This window comes from Crinia signifera, chromosome 1 (genome assembly GCF_055691185.1).
Source record: "Crinia signifera chromosome 1, ASM5569118v1, whole genome shotgun sequence".
Lineage (NCBI taxonomy): Eukaryota > Metazoa > Chordata > Amphibia > Anura > Myobatrachidae > Crinia > Crinia signifera.
In genome coordinates, this window is record NC_139217.1 from 457,894,898 (window position 1) to 457,910,362 (window position 15,465).

The 15,465-nt window shown below is 49.6% G+C and overlaps 1 protein-coding gene across 2 annotated transcripts in view; it reads left to right on the plus strand.

Annotated features, from left to right (window-relative positions):
- Positions 1 to 4,021: 4,021 nt before the first annotated feature.
- The window catches only part of RAB27B (RAB27B, member RAS oncogene family), a 163,291-nt gene continuing 151,847 nt past the window's right edge, over positions 4,022 to 15,465 (plus strand). Inside the window, exons 1-2 of one of the 2 annotated variants that reach the window (XM_083155206.1) lie at positions 4,022 to 4,129; positions 4,444 to 4,567. The gene's annotated coding sequence lies outside the window, so the exon portion shown is untranslated. Of the gene's footprint in view, positions 4,130 to 4,294; positions 4,568 to 15,465 lie in introns of those variants that run through there. The other variant, XM_083155205.1, reaches the window with a different exon arrangement.

Sequence of the window (15,465 nt, forward strand, 5' to 3'; positions counted from 1 at the left end):
ACCCCGCAGTCGCGGGGAGGCGCTGTGTAAGTGCGGGCGCCGGGGCGGGGTCTGCAGGGCTATTGTAACGCTGCCGCTGCTGCACACACATCCGCTGCACAGAGGGGAGAGGCTTTGGAAGCGTCGGCAGTGCCCACATCCGCCCATGCCCCCCTCCTGCCGCCTTACCCCTCCGCTTAGCAGGGACCAGCAGATCTCTGTGGTGCGGTCCCGGCTCCCCTCTTGGCTACTGCTGCTTTGGAAATGGACCATCATAAAATGTCCGCCCCCATACGGCCGACAGTTCTGTGAAACTGTCTGCTGTATGGGGGCGGACATTTTGTGATGGACCATTTTCATAGCAGAAGCAGGAGGGGAGCCGGGACTGCACCGCAGAGTAGATCTCCGGGTCCCTGCTGAGTGGAGGGGTAAGGCGGCACGAGGGGGGCATGGGCAAAATTATAGTTACGCCACTGACGACACATAATTTTTTTTCCGATTTTTTTCTTAAAGCGGCAATCTTTGGGTGTCATTACATCACGCCCTTTTTGGCATTGTGAGAAATAGTAGCGTGCACCTCTAAAACAGCTTTTTTCAGTTTTGTAACTTCTTTTTTGACAGTCTTTCTTAACCACTTGAGTGGCATGCCCGGAAATTTCTCGGGCTCAGCTGTGCTGCCGCAGCGGGCTGTCCTGAAAAATCTCCGGGCATACCACCAAAATGAAGGTATGCGCCAGTGGTGTCCAGGTGTGCACCACTGGCACATCATCTGTCCGTGCACCCCCCCCCCCCCCCCGCCACAGTGATATTCCTGGATGGACATAAGCAGATTGGGCCACTTGCATCCAGGTTGCACCCACAATGATTGTTACATCATTGACCCTCTGAATGATGAACTTTGCTCTACACAGTGGGTCCATTCGCAGTATTGCCTGCACTCGCACGGGGACCAATGTTTTGTTAGTGCTCGGGTGCATGCACCCAACACAGTGGACGGGGGAGTGAGAGGAGTGTGGGGAGGCGCCATTAGCATATGGGAAAGCCCAGTGTTTCATGGTCCGAGTGGCGTAACAAACATTTTTGCATCCCCCCGCCGACATCGCCGTCCCCCCCTTAGCCCCCCCACCCGCCCAAGTAAAGTTAAGCACCCCCCTTACCCCTCCGCATGCCGCTGCCACTGCAAATATCCTCCTGGCTTCGTCTTCTGCAGTTCTAATGACAAATTACACGACAGTATGGCTGTCCCCTAATAGCAGACAGTTTTTATGGATGCTAGAGGAGGCCGCCACCTCCACTACCATTCCTAAAAAACTGTCTGCTGTATGGGGGGAGCCATTTTGTCGTGTAATTTTTCATTAGAACTGCAGGAGACAAGCCAGGAGGATATCTGCGGTGCAGGACCTGGAATGCGGCGGTGGCGGCGGCACCCTCTCTGCTTCTGCCACCCTCTCTGCTTCTGCCACCTGATGAGCACCGGCGGCGCCCAGCTGGCACTTGCTCCCCCAAGCAGCCGTGGTGGCTGCCGTACGGTAGCTACGCCACTGCATGGTCCCAAGGTACAAAAAAATGGGTCCGAAAAGCCTATTAATAGTTTTTACACTGTCTGCTATGCTCATCAGCCTGCTACGTAACGTTCAAAATAAACAGGCCACAATCCAAACGTACAAGCTGCAACCACCTCGCCAACGCCCCCTCCCCCACGCTTCCCATGTAGCTTAGTCCTGTGAACCCATAGTCCCTTCTTCATGACGTCATTATGCTGCCACCAAGGAGCAGAACATCCCTGTGCCCAGCAGGAAATACTAATTAGCAGCTCTTCCGACACACCCATGAGGTGGCCGCCCAGCATTGTTTTTGTTTTTTGGGTGTCGCCAGTAGCCCTAATCCCCAGCTTTGCATTCTGCGCAGTTCTATAATAAGACGTCATGTGGGGATGGTTATAGAACTGCAGCTAATAACTTCAGGACCAAGTTTCCGCCGTTTGCTCTGTCCATACTGTTCACACTTTTCAGAGTTTCTGGAAGTGGTGTCAAGTTTTCAGCTGAATAAAATCCGGATCAAGCTTGTTACTTCCGTACTCTTCTTTGCGTCTTCTTTTCCTAATCGTTGGAAATGGTGTGAATTGTCCAATCTCCAGGCACTGTATAAGATGTGGCCTCATTAATGGTCCCTTGTACCTGCAGATGGGCACGTCGTCGGTGAAGAGAACCTCCACATCATTCGCTACAGTCGCCTGTACCCTGTTTCTCCACATCCATGAATTTGATGTTTTTCAGGGTGTCTTGTGGGACATCAAAGGAGCCATACGCACCTTTCATAAGGGATTGCAATCCTTGTACATTAAATGTCTGTCCCAGTATATGCAGAGCAGCATCAACACTGATCTAGGTCAGACCGAGGCCTTGCACCATCTTATCTGTCTTGCTGTACAACTACAGTATACTGTACACTTGCTATATCTAACTATACAGTGCCTATATATCACAGGTCCTCAAACTCTGTCCCCAGGACCCCACACAGTGCAAGTTTTGCAGGTATCCTCACAGAATCACAAGTGAAGAAATTAGCTCCACCTGTGTATCTTTTCAAATGTGTCAGTGAATAATGAGTGCACCTTCCAGGTGACCTGGAAAACGTGAACTGTGGACCGAGTTTGAGAACCTCCCAACATGATCCATTCCAGGAGGGACATATGGCTCTGCTCCTGGACTTCCCTGGCAATGTATGATTACCATCACCTGTATTCAGGGCTATTTTTCAGCAGGCTCCAGCAGGAACTGTGGCCCTTATTCTAGTTCACTCTTTCTGACAAAATATTTCTTTGACGGACAAAACCATGTGCACTGCAGGTGAGGCAGGTGTTACTTGTGCAGAGATAATTAGATTTGGGTGGGGTTTTACACCTGCCTCACCTGCAGTGCACCTGGTTTTTTCCATCTAAGAAATATTTTGTCAGAAAGAGTGAACTAGAATAAGGCATAGTTACCTCCCCTCCTGCATTCTGCAGGAGACTCCCTGAAATTGCAGCAATCTCCCTCTCTCCCTCATTAGTCTAGCAATCTCCCTCATTTTCACTTAGCCCACATTACACGGTTACATTTTGTTGGGAAAAAGGAATGAGAGACAGATACATTTACATTGAATCATCAGAACCATTTCCCAGCACTTTACCAAGTATAGTATCTCTTACTAACTGCTTTGGGGCTCATCTACATTTGTATATAAGTCATTTTACAAGATTCCCCTCAGATGTAGCAGTACACATCCACGCTTCTAGGTGCCACGTTCACAATCTCTTTTCACAATCTCTCCATATATGGAATTAGACACGCCCTTTGGGTGGAGCATGACACGCCCCCTCAATGGGACACTGTGCAAAATTCTACTACCGACTATAATCTCCCTGAAACTCATTTTCAAAAGTAGGCAAGTATGGAATAAGGGCCACAGTTCCTGCTGGAAAATAGCCCTGCCTGTATTGAACTACGGATGGTGTAATGGTTAGCATTACTGCCTCACAGCGCTGAGGTCATGGGTTTGATTCCCACCATGGCTCTAACTGTGCGGAGTTTGTATATTCTCCCTGTACTTGCGTGGGTTTACTCCGGGTACTCCGGTTTCCTCCCACAATCCAAAAATATACTGGTAGGTTAATTGGCTTCCAACAAAAATTAACCCTATAATGTCTGTGTGTGCATGTACATGTGGTAGGGAATGTAGATTGTAAGCTCCACTGGGGCAGGGACTGATGTGAATGTTCAACTATACTCTGTAAAGCGCTGCGGAATCTGTATGCGCTATATAAGAAACTGTTAATAAATAAATAAAATAAACTAGGTAATTGATAAGAAAGGTGTTTCACCACAGGTGATGGCAGTCACACATTAAGAGGGTCATCCAGGTGCAGAGCATTGCATTGAGCCATGTTGTGAGGTATGTAATAACTATATGCTGCCTATTATAACTCTACAGTGTCTATATAAAGAACTACATACTGCGCCTCTCTCTTTATATAAAACTATACACTGCCGATACAGCGCTACACAGTGCCTCTATATATAGAACTACACTGTGCCTCTCTATCATCTTGCTGCTCTGCACTGAGGAAGCTCCATGCAGCTTCTGTGTATTTGGCAGAGAGTGATTGCAGGTACAGTATACAGCACAGAGAGCAGCAGACACTGTATAAGCACTTGTCCCCCCAGTCAGGCTGTGAGGAGGGGTAACTACCATTGCACATGATTACTACAGGAGGCTGTCCCCAGCCATGCAGATGCTCAGGGCGTCCGTGCAAGGGGTGGAGTGTAGGACCCAGCGGAGAGCTGCAGCCTGGCTGGCTGTCACTGGGCTGGGAGCAGGAGGGAGCCGTGTGTCTGGGTGGGAGAGTGGATCCCAGGGATCTGCCGCCAGTGTGCTTCCTGCATGCACTGCACCTGATACTCATACTGTATCCATCCTCCACAGCCAGCCTTCCCCTTACCATTGCAGAGGAGGGAATGGAAGCAACAGTGTAACCAGAAGCTGTGAGCCGGGCAATGGGCTGACCCATCCATCAGACAGAGCCAGCATCTCAGCACTGTACATCCAGGTATAGACTATATATACTGTACATATATCTATATTATATTGCACCTGCACCTCCCTCTATGCTGGGTGCTTCCTATGGTCTTTTCTTTGCTAACCCCATATGCATAATATACATAGAGGAGGGGGATGTTATTATCAGGCCTGGAACTTGCAGCACTTTGCAACTTGGGTTATAATATACAGTATATCATTGTATTTTTGAATCCTGTCTAATTTTGCAGTGTGTCGGGTATCATGTACTGTATGTATCATCCTCTGCCATCACCCGCTGCATGCAGAGAGGTTGCTAAGTTTCTGTATGAGCCCAGTATGCAGACTGTTAGTGACAGGTTTGCCCATATTTGTGTTTGGAGTCCACACCGTGGAGAATTTAAATTCCTCTTTATTCCCATTCATGGTCCTTTATGCCGCCATGGAGTGATTGGAAAGCAGGCATTGCTGTGCCATGTTATGTGGAACACCTAGTTACATGTATAGGAAACAATGTGTTCTCAATCAGCTGTAACACTTATTCAGTTCATAGATGGTGAAGTCTGTAATCCCCTGAAAAAAGCCTTTACTATGCTCTAGCCCTCCTCCTCCGCCGCCCCCCACTATGCGAGTGTGCTCTGTCCCCCCCCCCACAATGCGAGTGTGCTCTGTCCCCCCCCCCCACTATGCGAGTGTGCTCTGTCCCCCCCCCCCCACTATGTGAGTGTGCTCTGTCGTCCCCCCCACTATGTGAGTGTGCTCTGTCCGTCCCCACCCCACTATGCGAGTGTGCTCTGTCCATCCCCACCCCACTATGCGAGTGTGCTCTGTCCGTCCCCACCCCACTATGCGAGTGTGCTCTGTCCGTCCCCCCCCCCACTATGCGAGTGTGCTCTGTCCGTCCGTCCCCCCCACTATGCGAGTGTGCTCTGTCCATCCCCCCCACTATGCGAGTGTGCTCTGTCCGTCCCCCCCACTATGCGAGTGTGCTCTGTCCGTCCCCCCCACTATGCGAGTGTGCTCTGTCCGTCCCCCCCACTATGCGAGTGTGCTCTGTCCGTCCCCCCCACTATGCGAGTGTGCTCTGTCCGTCCCCCCCACTATGCGAGTGTGCTCTGTCCGTCCGTCCCCCCCACTATGCGAGTGTGCTCTGTCTGTCCGTCCCCCCCACTATGCGAGTGTGCTCTGTCCGTCCGTCCCCCCCACTATGCGAGTGTGCTCTGTCCGTCCGTCCCCCCCACTATGCGAGTGTGCTCTGTCCGTCCGTCCCCCCCACTATGCGAGTGTGCTCTGTCCGTCCCCCCCACTATGCGAGTGTGCTCTGTCCGTCCCCCCCACTATGCGAGTGTGCTCTGTCCGTCCGTCCCCCCCACTATGCGAGTGTGCTCTGTCCGTCCGTCCCCCCCACTATGCGAGTGTGCTCTGTCCGTCCGCCCCCCCCACTATGCGAGTGTGCTCTGTCCGTCCGCCCCCCCCACTATGCGAGTGTGCTCTGTCCGTCCGCCCCCCCCACTATGCGAGTGTGCTCTGTCCGTCCGCCCCCCCCCACTATGCGAGTGTGCTCTGTCCGTCGCCCCCCCCCCACTATGCGAGTGTGCTCTGTCCGTCGCCCCCCCCCCCCACTATGCGAGTGTGCTCTGTCCGTCCGTCCCCCCCACTATGCGAGTGTGCTCTGTCCGTCCGTCCCCCCCACTATGCGAGTGTGCTCTGTCCGTCCGTCCCCCCCACTATGCGAGTGTGCTCTGTCCGTCCGTCCGTCCCCCCCACTATGCGAGTGTGCTCTGTCCGTCCGTCCCCCCCACTATGCGAGTGTGCTCTGTCCGTCCGTCCCCCCCACTATGCGAGTGTGCTCTGTCCGTCCGTCCCCCCCACTATGCGAGTGTGCTCTGTCCGTCCGTCCCCCCCACTATGCGAGTGTGCTCTGTCCGTCCGTCCCCCCCACTATGCGAGTGTGCTCTGTCCGTCCGTCCCCCCCACTATGCGAGTGTGCTCTGTCCGTCCGTCCCCCCCACTATGCGAGTGTGCTCTGTCCGTCCGTCCCCCCCACTATGCGAGTGTGCTCTGTCCGTCCGTCCCCCCCACTATGCGAGTGTGCTCTGTCCGTCCGTCCCCCCCACTATGCGAGTGTGCTCTGTCCGTCCGTCCCCCCCACTATGCGAGTGTGCTCTGTCCGTCCGTCCCCCCCACTATGCGAGTGTGCTCTGTCCGTCCGCCCCCCCCACTATGCGAGTGTGCTCTGTCCGTCGCCCCCCCCCCCCACTATGCGAGTGTGCTCTGTCCGTCCGTCCCCCCCACTATGCGAGTGTGCTCTGTCCGTCCGTCCCCCCCACTATGCGAGTGTGCTCTGTCCGTCCGTTCCCCCCCACTATGCGAGTGTGCTCTGTCCTTCCGTTCCCCCCCACTATGCGAGTGTGCTCTGTCCTTCCGTTCCCCCCCACTATGCGAGTGTGCTCTGTCCGTCCGTTCCCCCCCACTATGCGAGTGTGCTCTGTCCGTCCGTTCCCCCCCACTATGCGAGTGTGCTCTGTCCGTCCGTCCCCCCCACTATGCGAGTGTGCTCTGTCCGTCCGTTCCCCCCCACTATGCGAGTGTGCTCTGTCCGTCCGTTCCCCCCCACTATGCGAGTGTGCTCTGTCCGTCCGTTCCCCCCCACTATGCGAGTGTGCTCTGTCCGTCCGTTCCCCCCCACTATGCGAGTGTGCTCTGTCCGTCCGTTCCCCCCCACTATGCGAGTGTGCTCTGTCCGTCCGTTCCCCCCCACTATGCGAGTGTGCTCTGTCCGTCCGTTCCCCCCCCACTATGCGAGTGTGCTCTGTCCGTCCGTTCCCCCCCACTATGCGAGTGTGCTCTGTCCGTCCCACTATGCGAGTGTGCTCTGTCCGTCCGTCCGTCCCACTATGCGAGTGTGCTCTGTCCCACTAGCAAGGCACCGTGCCCGAAGCATTGCGAGCGAAGCGGTGCACTTCAAACTGTGTCCATGTCAACGGTGTCAACATTCGGGTAAAAAAAACTTGTGTCGACCTTGACCCATGTCGACCTAGACCCATGTGGACCTTGCTGCCTATCGACCTAGTGGTGTCGACCCAATGCTTGTCGACCTAATTGTTGTAGACCTAACAACCCACACCCTCTCTGACAGTATATCCACAATTCCAGACACCTGATTCTTTCTGACAGGCGCTCTGTGATCCTGTGTTATTAAGTTTCAACCGCTGGAGTTATGAGCCACTTGGCGCTCTGATTTGTATTGGTTTGTTGTGATGGGAATAGATATGTTTATGGACAATGAGCTGTCTGAGGGATGGACCTTCTCCTAGTTCTCTCTGGGTTCCTGGTACGGAGGACCTCTCCATATCGCATTGTCTGTGTTTCCATCTGTAATTTGCTTATGGTTGATATTCAGAATGAATGGGAATATAACTCTGCATTACTGTGTGTGGCCTTGATACCGAACCACAAACTGCGTGTTATAGATGGATCAGAGAGTCCAGCGGTGTAATTCGCATTACAGTGACGTGCTTACACTTTAGTGATACCCTAACAAACTGTTGCTGGCGTATCGCGGGATGGGCACCTGACCTATCAGGCGGTATCCCACCATGGGTTGTAGTTTTGCGAATCGTCTCAAAACTACAACCCAAGCTGAATAAAGCCCATAGACTCCTTATATCCCTTTCAAACCGCACTCTCAACCCGGGTTATTGCCGGGTAGGTACGTCACCAACCCGGGTCGAGGTGCGGTGTTAAAGGGCAACCCTGGGTTGAACACGGCTCTGACCATGCTTGAGGTGCAGTGTGAACGAGTAACCGAGTCCCTTTTACAGTTTGGAGGAGGGGCTATCAGCTCCAAGTGCTGCCGCCTCCTCAGCCCCGCCCCCGTGTGATGTCACCGACCCAGCAAGAAGCCAGGTCGGACACAGAGCTTTCAGACCACAAATGCCGGGTCGTTCCTGTGACAAAACCAAAGTCTTTGACGTGTATTTAGACAACAGCAAAAAACCTTCAGGCTACCTTTTTTATATGAGCATATATATTTCTGGGAACACAAGTACTGTGTGTGTGTGTGTGGGTGTGGTACAACGTCCTGTATGACACCTGTTATTTATCATTTATAGCGATATGGATTATTTATCATTTTATGGTCACCCAGGGAAATCGAGAATGTGTATCTTGCCACTTGATGTAGACGTTGACCTCTCAGACCTACTGTACATCAGTGATGTGGCCGCGTCTCTGGACAATACAGATATAACTATTACATCTGGCCTCCAAGGTTTTATAATCAGTTTACTAGTAAATGGGTTTTTCCTGTGGATTACACCAGGATTGTGGTGAATGGGAAAGCAGAATTCTGTCTCCTGGTGCATTACATAGAGTGCACACAAATCCCACAAATCGGTGTTACAACTAGACGTGAAGACGTCATTAGCAATACACTGATGAGAAAAGGAACACTTAGGCGGCCGTTCTGCAATAAAGGACTTCACACATTTTTAAATAACTTTATTTAACAAGAGCTATAGGGACAATAATCATACACTTTGCACTAAAACATTGTTACCGTATATTGCACTAATTAAATGTCTAAACAAGAAAAAAAAAAAAAAAACTATTTACTAAAGCTTTTGAAAATGAAATTGTGATGTTGCCAGTAGCAACCTGTCAGATTCTATCATTTTGTTAGGATGCAATAGAGAAATGATGGACAGTGGACTTGATTCAGGTTTACGGTGTCCCCTGAGACTGCAAGTCCCAGGATCCTGGGAATCCCCCGATTGAGCAAATGCCCTGGGATTGGCATCCCTAGTTACAAAGCCTTGGACTCATCCACTTTTTCTATAGCCACCGACCTCTCCACTCACACTACATTATGCATGCTCTGCTCATCCAATGACTGTCTCCTCTTCCAGATCATTGCCTCTCTTTCACCGTGTTTCCTATGCTGCTGCCAACTGCTGGAATGCCCTGACCAATCCTCCCTGCTTGTAAATGTATAGTGTTCATTCTAGCACTATTCTACATCCATGCAGTTCCTCTTTCCTGCCTGGGGTGTCACTGTCTGCTTTGGTTCTTCTAGCAGCCTGGTCTGTATCTCAACACAGACCAGACTTTACTAGTAGCACCAAAGCAGACAGTGACACCCCAGGCAGGAAAGGGGAACTGCATGGGTTTGGAAAGGTGCATGGTGCTAGAATGAAAACTAAATGTGCACTAAAACTAACCTTTTCACTGTACCCTTCCACAGCAATTCCTTCCACAGTAGCTCTACAAGTTGTGCACCCCGCATCCACTTTTTGTCACCTCATTGCCATTTTAGAATGTAAGCTCTTGTGAGCAGGGCACTTTTTGCTCATGTTAATTAGCTGTGCATACCATTGTCTGGGTGTACTGTTCACTGTACTCACATAATCGTGTATGTGGTTGCCTATGTATAAAACCCTAGTGGATCCTTACAAGTAAAATATTACAATAATAATACATTTGTAGCAGTGTACCTTCAAAAATTGCATCAATTTCGCTGTTTGTGCGGATTCATCAATTTCTCACCAGGGGTGAGATGTACTAACGGTACTTGTGTAGTTTCATGGCGCCGTGCTACTTCCGGGTTCTGCGCTCGCCACAAACTATGTTAAAAAAAGGTAACTTAACTCCATGCCAACATGGATAGTTCATACCTCCACTATCGACGTTGGCATGGAGTTGATTTTAAATAGCGTGGCGAGCGTAGCGAGCCACCGAGCCCGCAGCGTGGGCGAGAGAAGCGAGCCCCGCAAGGGGAATCAGACGCACGGCGCCATACTAGCGCCGTGAAACTACACAAGTACCGTACTAACCCTTGAAAAGTGATAAACTGGAGAGTGATAAATCACCAACCAATCAGCTCCTACCTGTCATTTTTCAAACACAGCCTGTGACATGGCAGTCCGCAGCTAATTGGCTGGTGGTTTATCACTTTCCATTATATCACTTCAAGCTTAGTACATCTGGCTCCAGATGTTTACGAATTATTGGGCATGACCAGGGATATTTGTGCTGGTGAACACTGACATTTCTTTGTGGTGGCGCTCAACAGCCTGGCTTAGGCCATCTGCACCCATGGGCTGTAGTGTCCTGCAGGGTGAAAAGTTGCTGTGATATGATCACCATCTTGTGAATAGATGTTCTCTATGTGTGCTGTGTACGCCTACTACCATGATAAAAAGGGGATGCACCTTAAGGACCTGCCCCCTTTTCAGGTGTGCTATTATTATCAGACAGGCGCCCTGAACCATTCCAGGCCTGGAATGAATACTAGATTTGGGTAAATGTGCCCTCTTGGCCGCAGTTTCTCCAACAACCTTTACATGACTTGGCACATACCATCAAAGGATTTATAGGCATTTTCTTTTATTCAAATACACGTCGGGCTCTTGGTTTTTCCCCTCATTATACTCCTTTATTCTATCTCTAAACTCTCCCCATGTCCACCTCCCATCTCGTGACGGTGGGTGGCAGGGTGTGGAGATTTTCAGATAATAGTTTTAATTTGGACCTGCAGAATGGTTCTGATTGGCTGACTGATGCCTCTTAACATTGTTTACAAGTTATAGAACTGTCTATAAAGTTCGAGATCTTTTATAGAAGCAAATGGTGTTTGCAGTTCTGGGATATATGACTAATAGGTTATTGCTACTACCAGCCAACTTGTGTGTAAGCAGAAAATTTGAAAAAAGAAAGAAGAATGTCCTTTTGTTAGGTGCACCTTGAAGAATCTAAAATATAACTTTTATTTATTACGTTTATAAAAGGCTGCGTAAATTTAAAGATATTTGCTGATGAGAGCTGAAATATTCTGATTTTATTAATCTGCAAGGATGGCGGTGTATGGGACAAGTTGGATATTCGACCAGTTATATGTCTGGTACTCTAATCAGGAATATAAAGTTCTGCTCAAAGAGTCTGACTGGTTGTCCCTATTTGTTCAGAACTTGTTCATGGCTCAGATACATTAACACAGTTGCCGTGTTTATGCTAATCACAGGCAATATTATAACACTGGCACAAATGCAGCTATGATAATTTTAGCTTCCCGATATGTCTACTCTATGTAATATAAGAGAGACCTGGACACTCGTGAATGAGTGTGCAATCGGGAGTGGGTGGGGGTATTGCAGGGTTAAGGGTATCGCCCAACAATAATTTCCACCCCTATATACTAGAGTCCCTATCAAGGGTACCACTAGTCTGAGCACACCGGAAGGTGGAAGCCCTAATAAGGGCTATCAAGTCTGTACACCGCTAAACATAAATCAAAATGCAATCATAAGAAAAATAATAAATCTATCAGCACAGCAATACTGCCTGCACACCGCTAGCCGGCGCGCTTCGCAGTCAAGCTTCCTCAGGGCCAACCTGCCTAAGGGATTGTGAAGGTTTAAGTACCCAATATTAAATTGTATAGCCAATCACAGCATCCACTACTTTGGCGCCAAAAACGCGTTATTGGAGCAGAAGAACCAATCTGTGTTAAGTATCTGAGACGCACCTCCATTGGGGCTGGGGCGTCTACTAATGTCAGGTAATGTCATAGGCTGTAGCCAATAGGGATCGCGTGCTGCTGGGTGTGTGGCTGCGCGTTGACGCTGACACATCATCGCTGTACCACCGCAGCGGATGTGTATCTCCGTTGCTGCGGTGACCGGCGGATGTGTATCTCCGTTGTCGTGGTGACTAGCCGAATAGGGGAAGGCATGATAGTGATCCAGAGGCGTCATGACGCTCACGCGTCTCCGTCGTCTCTCCACTGGTATGTTGTGTATAGCGTTGCTGTGGCAACACAGAGCCATATTGACTGATCACGTCGGATCGTTCCTGTGCTGGCGTGGATGTGTTGTCTGCATGTTTACATCCTCCCTGCCAATAGGAACGTCCGTGGGTGTGTTCATTTAGAGTCTGTCACAATGTCACCCAGATTTCTAAAAGAGAGATATTGGTTGTGCGTAGTTACCGTTACAAGTGGGATGATCATATACTTGAGCACAGAATAGCTTGTAATCCAGAGGTATGTTGAGAATATAGACAGTGAATAGCATATAATCAATTAGCTTACAAATTTGTGTAAGCAGAAAATAATGCAACTAGTATTCTTATGGCACCTCTGCTAAAAAGGCCAGTGTCTCTCACATTTGTTATATAAATTGAAACAATGTTGTGTATTAAAAAAAAAATTATGATTTCCTATATCAGGTAAATGTTACAGGTCATTATGATGTATAACAATGTTTGCCTGGAAATTTTCACACCAATTGTAACAAATTCCCTCGGCATTAAAGGGGTTAAACATGCGTGATTACACCTAACTGGTTGAACGATAATTCTTTCAGTATAGGGGGGAAAGGTGCACACTCCCCTCCCACTGAGTCAATCTGATTAAACCAACTTCTACCCCTATACACGAGTATCTCAACCTGTCGTGTGTGTGTGTGTGTGTGATTTAAAAAAAAAAGGTACTTGTTTCCTAGAACGGCCACAATCGCGGCCATCGTGTACCTTTTAAGTTAAGGTACACGATGACCGCGATGGACCCGATTTCCTTTGAAATCAGGTCCATTTTGCCTGCAAAGGGAAAATCGAGGGCATCGCGTCGGTCGCGACCATTAACATTGACCCCCACGCGACCGACGCAATGCTCGCGATTTTGCCATAGGCTTCAATGTTAAAATAATTTTTAACATTGAAATCGGGAGCATCGCGAGCATCGCGTCGGTCTTGTGCCATTATAATGGCACAAGATGAGATGGACTTGATTAAGTCCATCTCACATAGTAAAAAATGTGAAATGGGCCAATATTACCCATTTCACATTATATATGTCCCCGTCGTCACCCCACAATTGACGTGAACACGAAGCGTGGCGAGCGGCAGCGGTGCGCGTCCTCCGACCTTTTCATACCCCTACTATCCACGTCGGCGTGGAGTTCAGAATATAAAGTGTGGCGAGCGCAGCGAGCCACCGAGCCCGAAGCGTGGCGAGCCCACGAGGGGCGGCGGTGCGCGTCCTCCGACCTTTTCATTCCCCTACTATCCACGTCGGCGTGGAGTTGAGCATATAAAGTGTGGCGAGCCACCGAGCCCGAAGCGTGGCGAGCGGACGCGTATACCTGTGAAGTTATACGCGTCCCCTCGCGGGGCTCGCTGCGCTCGCCACACTTTATATTCTCAACTCCACGCCGACGTGGATAGTAGGGGAATGAAAAGGTCGGAGGACGCGCACCGCCGCCCCTCACGGGCTCGCTGCGCTCGCCACGCTTCGGGTTGGTGTCAATCGTGGGGTGGGGTTTATGGTGTAAAATTGGGGGTCTAGAGAATATTTAACATTAAATCCAATGTAAAATCGGGTCCCAGGGACCCTATTCACATTTGATTCAATAAAAAAAATTGGGTCGGTCGCATGCGATGCGACCGACGCGATTTTTCCGACACGACCACCCCGATGGAAATCGGTGTGGCCGTGCTAGGAAACAAGTACCAAAAAAAAAAACTGTGTGTTAAGGTGCCCACACACTAGAAAGATCTGCGATCATAAGATGTGCGCATAAATTAGCCTTGAAATCTTTTGTCTGACAAAAGATTTCAGGCAAGCGCACATCTTTACCAAAGGTTTTTCTTAAGATCCCGTGTGCGTTCCTATCAATCTCTTGCTAAATCTTCTGATCTTTCATGCAGCACGTAAGATCAGAAGATTTAGCAAAAGATCCACGGGAGCGCGCATCCGACCGATTTTGGCCGATATTGATGAAAATCGTTCGATTTATCGGAAATGGGCCAAAAATCGTTCTAGTGTGTGGGCACCTTCTTTAGGTTGTATTTAGTTAGGGTTGACTCTATTCGAAACAATGTGATCAGATCACTGCTACGTTGTAGAGCGCGGGTATTTAGTCACATGCACCAGCATTTTCCTTCCTGTGGTGATACTATGTGTGCCACACTGGGGCATAAAATGGCATCTCTTCCCTGGTTTTGTTGGATTTCTGCTCGCACCCCAGGGCGGTTTCCTTATTTGGGATAGTTTTATTTTATAGCCAAAAGTCTTGTATGGCTACGGAGTAAACTTATTAAGGGGGGTATTCAATGTCAGGGGTACGGCTGTTGAGCAAGCTCGACAGCCGTACCCCTGTCCCATTCTCGCTTTGCTCGACGTGAGCTCGGCGGTCGGGATTCAATGTCCCGAGCGGCGAGAAGGGGGCGTGACCGCGAGTTGAGGACGGAAATAGACGAGCTCCGGTAGGGAGCTCTCCTATTTCCGGCTTTTCTCGGCAGAACCAACCCGACAGCTTGTGATGTCGGGCTCGTTCTGCGGAGAACCCCTGTTCAATGCTGTCGGGGAAGACCGCACTGAATAGGGCCCCGCAGCCACCCCCCCCCCTGTCGGGAGATGGCTGCGGGAGGTTGACCAACATTGCATACCCCAAAGCTTCTAAAAATGACAAGAGGTGAGATTCTAACGTTTTCGAAGATGCAACAGAGAAATGATAGACAAAATGTGGTTACTATAGGCAACATCGCCTTCTTTATTTTATATAAGCTTCAAAAAGTGATAAGAGTGATAAACAGCCAGCCAATCAGCTCCTACCTGTTCTGTTACAGACTGGGTTTTAAAAATGTCAGGCAGGAGCTGATTGGCTGGTTGTTTATCACTCACCATTTTATCACTTTTTGACGCTTGTCAAGTGTTTAAACATCGAATCCTATGCTTTTGAGCCCTGGGACACTCCCATTAATTCGTATACAATATAGTACACCACAAGAATCTTACCGTGTGAACGGCTCTGGCAGTTATATTTTTTCTTTTTTGTGTAAAGTTGCAATGTGCAAATGTCCATTATTACATGAATTTAGCATTGTACTGTTGGGAGACCGTTGCGAGGTTCTGGGAAAGTTCTCACTGCA